A 10,608-nucleotide genomic window follows, 5' to 3' on the forward strand; every position below is an offset into this window, starting at 1 on the left:
TCTTGGGTTGATTCTATTTGGGGCCCTTTGTATTCCTTGGGAATGGATCTTTGAGTGCCTCTCTAGGTTTGGAAAGTTTTCTTGCAGGATTTTATGTAATAGATTACCAATGTCCTTATGAGTCTCTTCGCTTTCTGAGATACCAGTTATCCAGATGTTTAGATGTTTGATGGTATCTAGTATTTCTCGTATATTATTCTCAAATTTTGGGGACATTTTCTTAGTCTTTGTGGTGGATTTCTCTAGGCCAGCAATTTTCTCTTCTACATCTGAGATTTTGTTTTCTGTATAATCTAGTCTGCTTTTAATACTTTTAAGGGAGATTTTGACTTCCTGTATTATAGCCTTCATCTCTAAAAATTCCTTCTGATTCATTTTTAAAGTATGTAATTCCTCTTTTAGATCTTGTAAGAATTTCCTCACATCATGGAACTACTCAACTTCTTTCTCCTTTCTCTTCTGCAGTTCATTGTCTTTCTTCTCTTCCATCTCTGTTAGCTTCACCATTATGAATGTTCTAAATTATTTATCAGACATTTCCATGATTTCCATTGAACTGCTTGTTGATAAAGAGGAGTTATTCTTTTCCCTTGGAGGAGAGGTATTTTCTTGCTTTCCCATATTTCTTGTGGTCCTGCAGTGATTTCTAGTCATCACACTAGCTTGTTTGCTGGAGGCAGAATTATCAGTAGGAACTCTTCATTTCTCTTTAACCCTGAAATGACTACTTCACAGGAGCCATGAGGAATCTTCTGCTGAAGGCCTAAAACAGGTTAGGATTCTGTTCAAATGGTAGGTACATGAACCTATTGTCATCTCATGACAGGACACAAATCCTTAAAACCAGACAACAAAGCCTACAAGAAATCAGTAATGTTTAAGTAAAAAGTTATAAACTTCTATTTCACCCATTCAGTGTCATATACTTAATCTTCTTTTGCAGTTCAATTTTTCTGATTAAGTTCTGGGATATAAGATCCAACTCTGGACTTGTCCCTTTGACTAAGTAGTCCATTTTCTTGGGTTTTGAATTCTTATTTCTGGGTCTCTGTATTTCTTGGGACTGATATACCACTTCCTTGAGAATTTCTTGGAGATCTAGTCTGGTGCTAGTAAATTCTTTCAGGTTTTGTTTATCTGAGAATGTTCTTGTCGTTTCTTCTACATAAAGGATAATCTTGAGGGGTACAGTATTCTTGTTTGTAATTGCTTTTCCCTTAACACTTTGAATATATTTTCTCATTCTTTCCTCACTTGCATTGTTTCCAATGAGAGGCCTGCTGTTATACTGATGGGATATCCTTTGTAGGTAACTTAAAGTTACCTCTTGCCAATCTTAGTATCTTGTCTTTGTCTGTGGTTTTGGTCAGTCTGGCTATAATGTGTCTTGGAGAAGATCTTCTTGGGTTGATTCTATTTGGGGCCCTTTGTATTCCTTGGGAATGGATCTTTGAGTGCCTCTCTAGGTTTGGAAAGTTTTCTTGCAGGATTTTATGTAATAGATTACCAATGTCCTTATGAGTCTCTTCGCTTTCTGAGATACCAGTTATCCAGATGTTTAGATGTTTGGTGGTATCTAGTATTTCTCGTATATTATTCTCAAATTTTGGGGACATTTTCTTAGTCTTTGTGGTGGATTTCTCTAGGCCAGCAATTTTCTCTTCTACATCTGAGATTTTGTTTTCTGTATAATCTAGTCTGCTTTTAATACTTTTAAGGGAGATTTTGACTTCCTGTATTATAGCCTTCATCTCTAAAAATTCCTTCTGATTCATTTTTAAAGTATGTAATTCCTCTTTTAGATCTTGTAAGAATTTCCTCACATCATGGAACTACTCAACTTCTTTCTCCTTTCTCTTCTGCAGTTCATTGTCTTTCTTCTCTTCCATCTCTGTTAGCTTCACCATTATGAATGTTCTAAATTATTTATCAGACATTTCCATGATTTCCATTGAACTGCTTGTTGATAAAGAGGAGTTATTCTTTTCCCTTGGAGGAGAGGTATTTTCTTGCTTTCCCATATTTCTTGTGGTCCTGCAGATCTCTTTTAGATCTTTCTTGCAAGAGTTTTCTCACCTCCTAGAACTCATCGGCTACTTTCTCCTTTCTCTTCTGCAGTTCCTGGTCTCTCTTCTCTTCCATCTCTGTGACCTTAGCCATTATGAATATTCTAAATTCTTTATCAGGCATTTTCATAATTTCCATTGAACTGCCTGTAGATGAAGAGGAATTATTCTTTTCCCCTGAAGGAGAGGCATTTTCTTGCTTTCCCATATTTCTTCTGGTCCTGCAGTGATTTCTAATCATTTGATGGATAATGTGTTTCTTCCTAATTCTTGGAGTTCAATCTGAACATTCGGGAGCTTGCAGAATGAGGTGATCTGGAATCTATTTGTTGTTCCATTGTGAATCTTTGTGTAGCAGAATCAGTAGATATTGAGGAATATGTTAACCCAAATAGTATTTGGATGCTTGGCTACAGTTCCCTTAGATTCGTCTAGAAACATAATAAATGGAGATTGAGGAGTGGAAAGATCAAACAAAATTTTAAAAAAAAGGAAACAGAGAGAGAGCAAAAACAACAATAACACTAAAAAAGAAACAGAGGGGAAAAAGAAGAAAAAAAATAAAAGAAAATTTTTATTTTAAAAAAGCACAGAATACAAAACCCCACAGCGTGCAAGGGTGCCATGCAACGTCACTAGTTCTCAGAAGCCATGAGAAATTTTCTGCAGGCCGGGTTCTTGCCTCTCCTGCCACTCAACTGTGTGGGCTGGCAGCTGAATCATCAGTAGGAAATCTTCATCTCTTTTTTTCCTGAAATCACTAGTTCTCCGAAGCCATGAGGAATTTTCTGCCCTTCTTTTTGTGTTTTTATACAATTATTTAATTTTACTTTTTATTAATATCATTATTATTTTAATTTGACCACCATGAGATGTTAAGTGCAAAAGCAAGCCACCAGGATTGGGATTTAAACTATAGTCCGCCATGGGGGTGAGCCATGTGGGTGTCCAGCACGCCTTAACCACCATCCCACCTTGCGGCCCCCCCGACATCTTAATATATGCGTATGAACCATTACATTTTTGTATTTGTCAGTGTTTATGTTAATCATTGTTAAGGTCTTGTGCCTACCTATGAACAAGTTAGGCATAAAAAATGCTCAATAAATGTTAGTAAAATGACAAACAGGAATGGTAGTCCTCTGTTGCAGAGTTCCTTTTTCTGCCCAACCTCCAGAAAGAACTTTCTAGCTTAGATTACATTGTATTATGGTCTTTTTAAAAAATAATTATTAGGAGCCAGCAGGTCTCATGGTGGTTAAGGGCACTGGATTCACATATGGCCAACCACTGTTTGAGTCCTGGACCTGGTGGCTTGCTTTCTCACTTTCCCTTTTTCTCTCTTTCTCTGTCACTCACTGGTTAAATTACAATAATAATAATAATGAATAGAACTAACTAAATAAATAATTCCTTTAAAATATTTTTAATTATTTAATTTTATTTAATATTATCATTATTGAATTTGCAACTTGGCATGTGTGCTCACCAGACAGTGACAGAGAGAGGGAAGAGATGGAAAGTGACAAAGCAGGCCTTCAGGCCTAAGACTCAAACCATGGTCAATCACATGGGAACCCAGTGCTTCAACTATCATGCCACCTGCTTGCCTGCAATATGCTTGCCCCGACTCTTCTGAACATGTAATCCTCTCCAATATCAGCTTATTAAAAGAGATGATTATAAAATATTTAAGGTACTGTGTTAACATTTTAACTCATCATGATTTATTTCCTCACTATAAAATAAATTTTAGAAATAAATAAAAAATATAGGCTTGCTCTAAGTGGTACCTTTTATTGTTATTGAAGCAGTTGGAGTTAGGTCTCAGTGACCACACCAAAGTTCAGTTGCTTGCTGCCGAAGAGCCAACACTTGAGAGACAAGTGTTGATGAGAAGAAAAGGTAGTCTTATTCAGGAAACTTTGACCTGAAAAGATGGTAAACTAATGTTCAAAAACATCTCCTTTCAGGAAAATCCATCTGACTGATGAGAAACACCGACTATGGCATCTCTCTAAAAAGAAACAGCATCAAATAAATGCCAACACTTCTAGCAGTGGAGTGATGCAAAACTGACAAAGTGCAAGAAATAGACTGGAAGCTCCTATTGTACTGAATCTCAGCTTAGAGACATAAAGAATGAGTAAATTAACTGAACTTGGATACACTTCAGAGCCCTGTGCACCACACAGGAGAAGGTGAGAGGAATGATCCTCCAAAACTACATATTTCATACACCAAGCTGAAATCCCAGGACTCTTCAACTGCATAATAAAACTGGCAAGGAGGTAACACTCATTATAGGAAAGTAAAATTTATAGGACTTCAGTGTAAACATTAAATTTTCTTCACCACCCTGCCCTAAGAGCTTGGCACTGTCTTGAAAGTGAACTAGGTGGTACAGGACAGAATATGATTAGGACCAATCTTAAATCTCCACAGTTCTATGGGTTGAAAGAGAAAATACAGAGGAGAGGAATCCTATGTTATTGGTAGATATGAGGGGAATACCCCCTATGACTGAAAACTACCAGCTCCTTTGCACAATGTAGACCAAGAGCCTTGTGCATTCCCACCCCCACTCCTAGTACGTGTGAAAGTATCAACCCCATCAAAGACAGAAATCTGGATATTTCCTCCAACTAGCTGGCAGGTCTACACTCTCCCTCTTTTCAGACTCAAGACTCAGGGAATGACTACTTTTCCCCTCTAAGGTCACCTGCAGTGCAGCCCTTCAGAATATCCCTGAACTATTAAGTGTAGGAACATCAGAGGGAAAGGAATCTGAGAAATGAGCACCAGGGGTTGCCATCTCAGTTACAGGGAAGATGACAGGGCACTGCCCCAGGAAAGCCATAATGCTGGAGAACATTATCTAGTCACCTGGCTGCTATCATGAGTTTGCTTGGATCTTATCAACCACTGGCTGATGCCAGGCACCCTAGGTCAGCCATGCTGACCTCACCTGATCCCCTGAGACTCAGAAACATTCTATTCCTCAGGAGGTTACCTTATCAGGGCCACATCCAAGTTTCACAGAATCCCTGACCCACAGGCTTTACCGACTGCACATCCAGGCTCAAATTGTCCCCACCAAATTTAGTTTTCCTCTAGCTCCTCCTAACACCCTCTCTAAGACTACTTCTGAATTTTGTGGGTCATCCTGAGGCCTCCTAGGGCAGCCACTTAGGTTTTGCTTGGACCCACTAGTCTTGTCTCACCTCCAAGCCTTGTGGGCTATCTCCTCTGAACCCTGTTTAGGTTTAGTTGGCCCCATTGGCCTTTGAGCATTACAAGGGACCTCAACTAACACTGTTCCACTTAGGGCCTTATGTCCTGCCTTCCTTCTGCTTAGCCCTGTCCATATCCTAGCATAGCAGGCTTCCCTACTCGAGCCCAAATGAGCTGTACTGGTCTCAAGGGGAGCTTAACCTAAGCCTGGTTAGGGTACACTTGGAAGCCATTCTGTGCTGCTAACCTCTGGGCTTTATAAACTTTCCTGTCCACAACTTATTGGGTCCACACTGGCCTCATATTAGGGTCTTACAAGGTGGCTTTTCTGGACCTACTCAGCCCTGCTTGGCCTACCAACCTCTGTACTCACAGGATCACCACTCCTGGTACCACATGAGTCTTATTTTCCCACATCTGTCCTTATCCCTCAGAATCATACAGAAACCATGTCCAAGACTTGCTCATTCCATACCATATGAAGGACCCTGCCTAGATTCCACTTCCTCTAACAGGTACATACACATTCTTCCTGGATTCACTGAGACCTTGTAAATGATTAGCACTACACAGGGCCCCATCTGAGTCCCACTAATCCATAACTTTGGATGGAGGCACAGAGTACCCTTACCTAATTCCAGAGATAATCACCTCCCGTCTATCGTGTTCCCTGATTAAAAAAGAAAGAAAGAAAGAAAGATCAATGAGAATCAATGCTAAAATGGTTAACTACTACTAAATGCCAAGTGGTTAACTTGTACTAAAGGTTACAGTCATATGGAATATAACTTAAGAATACTAAAAAATAATAGTAATAAAACACCACCACTAGGTGGTATTTACTACCATGCAGGTAGGTAGTGAGGTAGTCAAAGGTACTGGACTTCTATATGGTCAATCGTGGTTTGAGTCCCGAACAGGACAGCTTCTTTTCTCACCTTTCCTCTCTCTGTCACTGGTCAAATTGAAAAATAATAATGGTAATGTTAAATAAAGTTAAATAACTAAATATACCACTATATAAGATACTCCTCAAATCAGGAAGGAGTACTCCATGAGATGCCTGAAATCCAATGGAATACAAGAAATCTAAAAATGAATAAATAAAAATAAAACAAAACCCCAAACCAAAAAGAAGAAAATATCTCACTTCCAAAGGAACATACTAACTCCCTTCTAATAAATAAAGTACATAAAATTATATAACTGTTGGAAACTGAATTCAGGATATTGATTATACCAAAACTCAATGAGATGCAACAAAATTTCAGGAAATGAGAAAAACAATGAATGACCTGAGAAAGCTCCAGAAAGACAACTAGCTTTAAAAAGAATAAAAGAGAGGGGCAGCAGGTGACGTGTAGGTTAAGATTCTGGATCTCACATGGACAACACTGCAGTTCAAATCCTGGATCCAAAAGTTTCAAAATCACATGTGTGTGTACGCTCAAAATTCTGAACTGAGACTAGCGAAGGGATTGTGCTGTGTCATCTGCCTGGGGGATAATTTCTCACTTTCTCTCTCTCTATCTCTTTGAGGAGGACATGCACCCAATAGCAAAATTAAAGAGATTCAAGTGAAAATCCTTCAGATAAGCAGTACAACATAGGTAATAAAATATCCTATAAAGTGCATTGACAAAAGATTAGGCTATGCAAAAGAGTATCTGAACTTAAAGATACAGCTTTACAAATAGTTCAAACTCTGAAAAAGAAAATTAAAAATGAAGAGAACAGTAAGTGGCCGTCCTCCCTGAAAGATGATCTTTTCAGATTCTCTCTCTGTTGAGCACATGTTCTCTATGGGGGAGTGACTGGCCAGATTAACAAGGTCATGAATCTGGACATTTGCCCAGCTAATTTGGTGTCTTTAACTAAAATACCAGAACCTTCATCCAATCAATTAAAGAAGGTAGAACTTAAGAGGCTATCATTTCAATAAATTTGATAGCTTGCCTTTGTCTAGAATACCATTTAAAGTTTTCTCTCAATCATTCCAAATAATCAATGAATGATCCATCCAGCCTTTTATTTCTATTGTTAAAATTTACTTCGACATTCCTTGGAAATAGTTATGGTATAGCTGCATCAAGAACTTTTCTTAAGAGGCAGACTTGTTATCATTCTCCTGGGTTCTTAATTAAAATCTATACCACAGTTTCAATAAACAATTTTATCCATTCTGGGGCACTCTCTTGGAACTAGCTTGAGTCAGCTGATAAAGGTCTCAATATGTAGGCTCAAAAGTTTACACATTTAAATTGAATTCCCTAGCAACATATATGGGACCTCAGTTGGGTCTGAAAAACCATTTACAACATCAGTATTGGTTCACAGGTTATACACTAAGGCTAATAATGCTTTGTTACAGGCTTTACATGAGAGGGTAGCCAAACTAGGGTAGTTAAAGTTACAACTGGTTACAACTGGAGTCTGTTGTATTATCTTCTGTGGGGGTGGAGATGGAGGTTAAAGAGCAGAGTTAAGTATGTGGAAGATTATACGGAAGAGCATGAAGAGGTACGAGAGAGGTAGTGGAAGAGTGGTTGGAGTAGAACAGTATAATGCTCAGAATACCAAGTGATAGGTCTCTTGAGCATTTTTTTGGCTGAGCAAAACATTTTCTAAAATATTCTAATGATTTTCTTTAAGACTGCTTCATATCATGAAAGATACCTCTCAGGCAATCCTAAATGGTTCTTAGTTTCCTAGGGATAATTTTCAGGACAGGGAAAGCAACTGACTTAACTTTTAGGTGGAGATACCACATTAAGGATCTTTAAAATGTCAAAACTAAGAGTTTTGTTTATAATTAAAATATGCTGAAGTTTTTTTCAAGGCAAATGCAAGGTCTCTAGTCCAGTGAAAATGATGTACCAGTGAAGGGTGATTTGGTCTCTTGGAAAAGGTGGAAAAGATCACAAAATATGTTGGGATAAAATTTATTCTGGCAACAACTTCCCGTATCATTCGTGTTATGGGCCTTTCATAGAAGCTTTAAAAACCTTTTCAAAAGTGAACGAATTTAGAAGATGGAAGTCTATCAGGTCACTGTGTACCCTGAGAAGATGGTAGGGGTTAAGATGGGGAAATGGTAGGGCAATAGTCACTGTCTGAAGCACATGCTCTCTTTATAGAAACACTCAATTTATTCTGGGAACATTCTGCTAATGGTAAGACATCAGTATTGTTTTGTACTGTAGCACAGATGGGCCATAATTGATTCAGGTTACTTAACCTGTTACTGGAATAACATTATGGCTCATTATTTTGTCACTGTATGTATCACTTCAACAAGCACTATGGATTATATATATTTTATATACTGGTGTTTTTAGTATTTTTTAATTTATTTTCATAAAATATATACTACATAAAATTTATCATCTTTCCTCTTAAGGTTTTAGGACCATCACCACCACGCATCTTTATGATTCCTTTCATCTTGTAAGACTAAACAATCAACAACTATTATTACACAATAATGACAAATCTTTCCATTCCTCCCACCTGACCCAGCCTCTGTCAAACCATCATTTTTTCTGTACTTATTATTACTAATCTGAACATCCCAAGACTGTTTTCACTGTGGAAAACAGTTCAAAAATGTTTAAAATCTATTTAAAGAAATTGATTCAAAGACATTGGTTAATGTGGAGTGAGAAAAGCTTTATTTTGGATCATCAATGTAAGCTTAAGGTCCATGGAAATGAGAGTTTCACTGGGGAAGAGAAATTGGGGTCAACTTCAAATAGAGCATGGGCAGTGGAAATTAACAGCTGAGGAGCTGTGTGGTGATTATCAAATGGAAAATGACTAAGGAAACATTAGGAATATGAGAGATTCTGGATAAACTGAAATAATAGGATTCTTGCTGAGGACATGGGCGATCAGACATCACACCTAATCATTTGTTTAAAATAATCTGATATTTAGTGTGGGGTTTCTTGCTAAATTACTTTACCAGGGTTATCTGCTCAAGGGGGATTTTACAAGGAAGTATGCAGAGGAAACTAAAAGATTCAGAGGCCTGACTAAAGTCTGATCAAGGCAAAACTTTGACACATTTTAACCATGTCCAAGTATATACAATTTAGTACTGTTCAATATATTCATATTATTGTGCAACCACTCCAGTCAGTTTTACGAGATGGGAAGAGTCATACGGATAGCAGTAATGTTTTCTAGACAATGTGAGTGCACACAGTCTGGTCATCTCATTTTTCACATTGTAGCTCATAGTAACTTCCTGCCACCACTGAGCAGCTACCTTACATCCCACTCACCACTGTTTGGTCTCTTCTACCTGAGTCATGATGTTGGGCAAACCAAAATCAAAACCAGCCCAATACCAATTCACCTTGGGTTGCATTTCTGGACTAGTGCGTGTTCTGCATCAGGACCTTTTGGCTAACGCTGACCACAAAGATGTGATCAACATCCAAAGAGGATCTTGGAAATTTTATAACCATCCAGGACTATGTTTGTGCCTCAACACACCCAGAACTTTCACATGCCTCCTGTCCAATTTAGATCAGTTCCATTTTCAAAATAAACTTGGACATTTCACCAGAGGTACACTTGCAGAGCCCTCTTAGTACATATGAGTAGTTCCCAGGCTCTGAAATGCCTTAGAATTTTTTTGTTTTATTTTGTTAGGCATTTATGGTACACTTTATTTATTTTTAATTTTAATTTATTTTACACACTTTAACATCTTTTAGCTTGTAAGTTGAATTTATCCAAAATAAATAAACTTCCCACCAGAGCAGTTGAAAATACAAATACATTATCATCAACATATTATAATCCATTTCTATATCCTAAAAATGCCTGCCTATTTTCCTCCATAACTTCATTCCTTACACTGTCCCCTTTCTCCCGTCCTCTTCCCACATTGTCTCTAGTACCTATAACCATTTTCAATGTTTATATGACCTATAAATCTTTCAGTTTTTACTATGCTTAGAAACACTTTTTCTGTTCTCTTCTCTGGCATGAAAGTGGAAGCTAGAAAAATTTCTATATTTATTTTTGCCAAAATCAGTGGTTATATTCTGTTGCATCTTTAAACATCAAACATGGAACACAGAAATAAACTTTTGCTAGGACCAGCAGATGTTGTAGTAGTTATGCGATGGGCCTCCCATATATTTGAATGCAGTTCAAGTCTGAGAGTCAGACTTAAAAACACAGTGTGTGTACACATGTGGCCACGATCCCAAGGGGACAATGGAAAAGAAAGGATTGTGGTGTGGCCATCCACCCAAGGGGTAGTTTTGGGCTTTCTATCACTCTGTCTCTGTCT

The 10,608-nt window shown here is 37.9% G+C and overlaps 1 long non-coding RNA gene across 1 annotated transcript in view; it reads left to right on the forward strand.

Annotated features, from left to right (window-relative positions):
- LOC114006000 (uncharacterized) overlaps positions 1-4,332 on the forward strand; it is a 7,579-nt gene extending 3,247 nt beyond the window's left edge. The window contains exon 3 of the long non-coding RNA XR_003547777.1: positions 4,040-4,332. This is a non-coding gene — a long non-coding RNA (uncharacterized LOC114006000). The remainder of the gene's footprint in view (positions 1-4,039) is intronic.
- The last annotated feature ends 6,276 nt before the right edge of the window (positions 4,333-10,608 follow it).

Source organism: Tupaia chinensis, unplaced genomic scaffold (assembly GCF_000334495.1).
Source record: "Tupaia chinensis unplaced genomic scaffold, TupChi_1.0 Scaffold145177_1, whole genome shotgun sequence".
Taxonomy (NCBI): domain Eukaryota; kingdom Metazoa; phylum Chordata; class Mammalia; order Scandentia; family Tupaiidae; genus Tupaia; species Tupaia belangeri.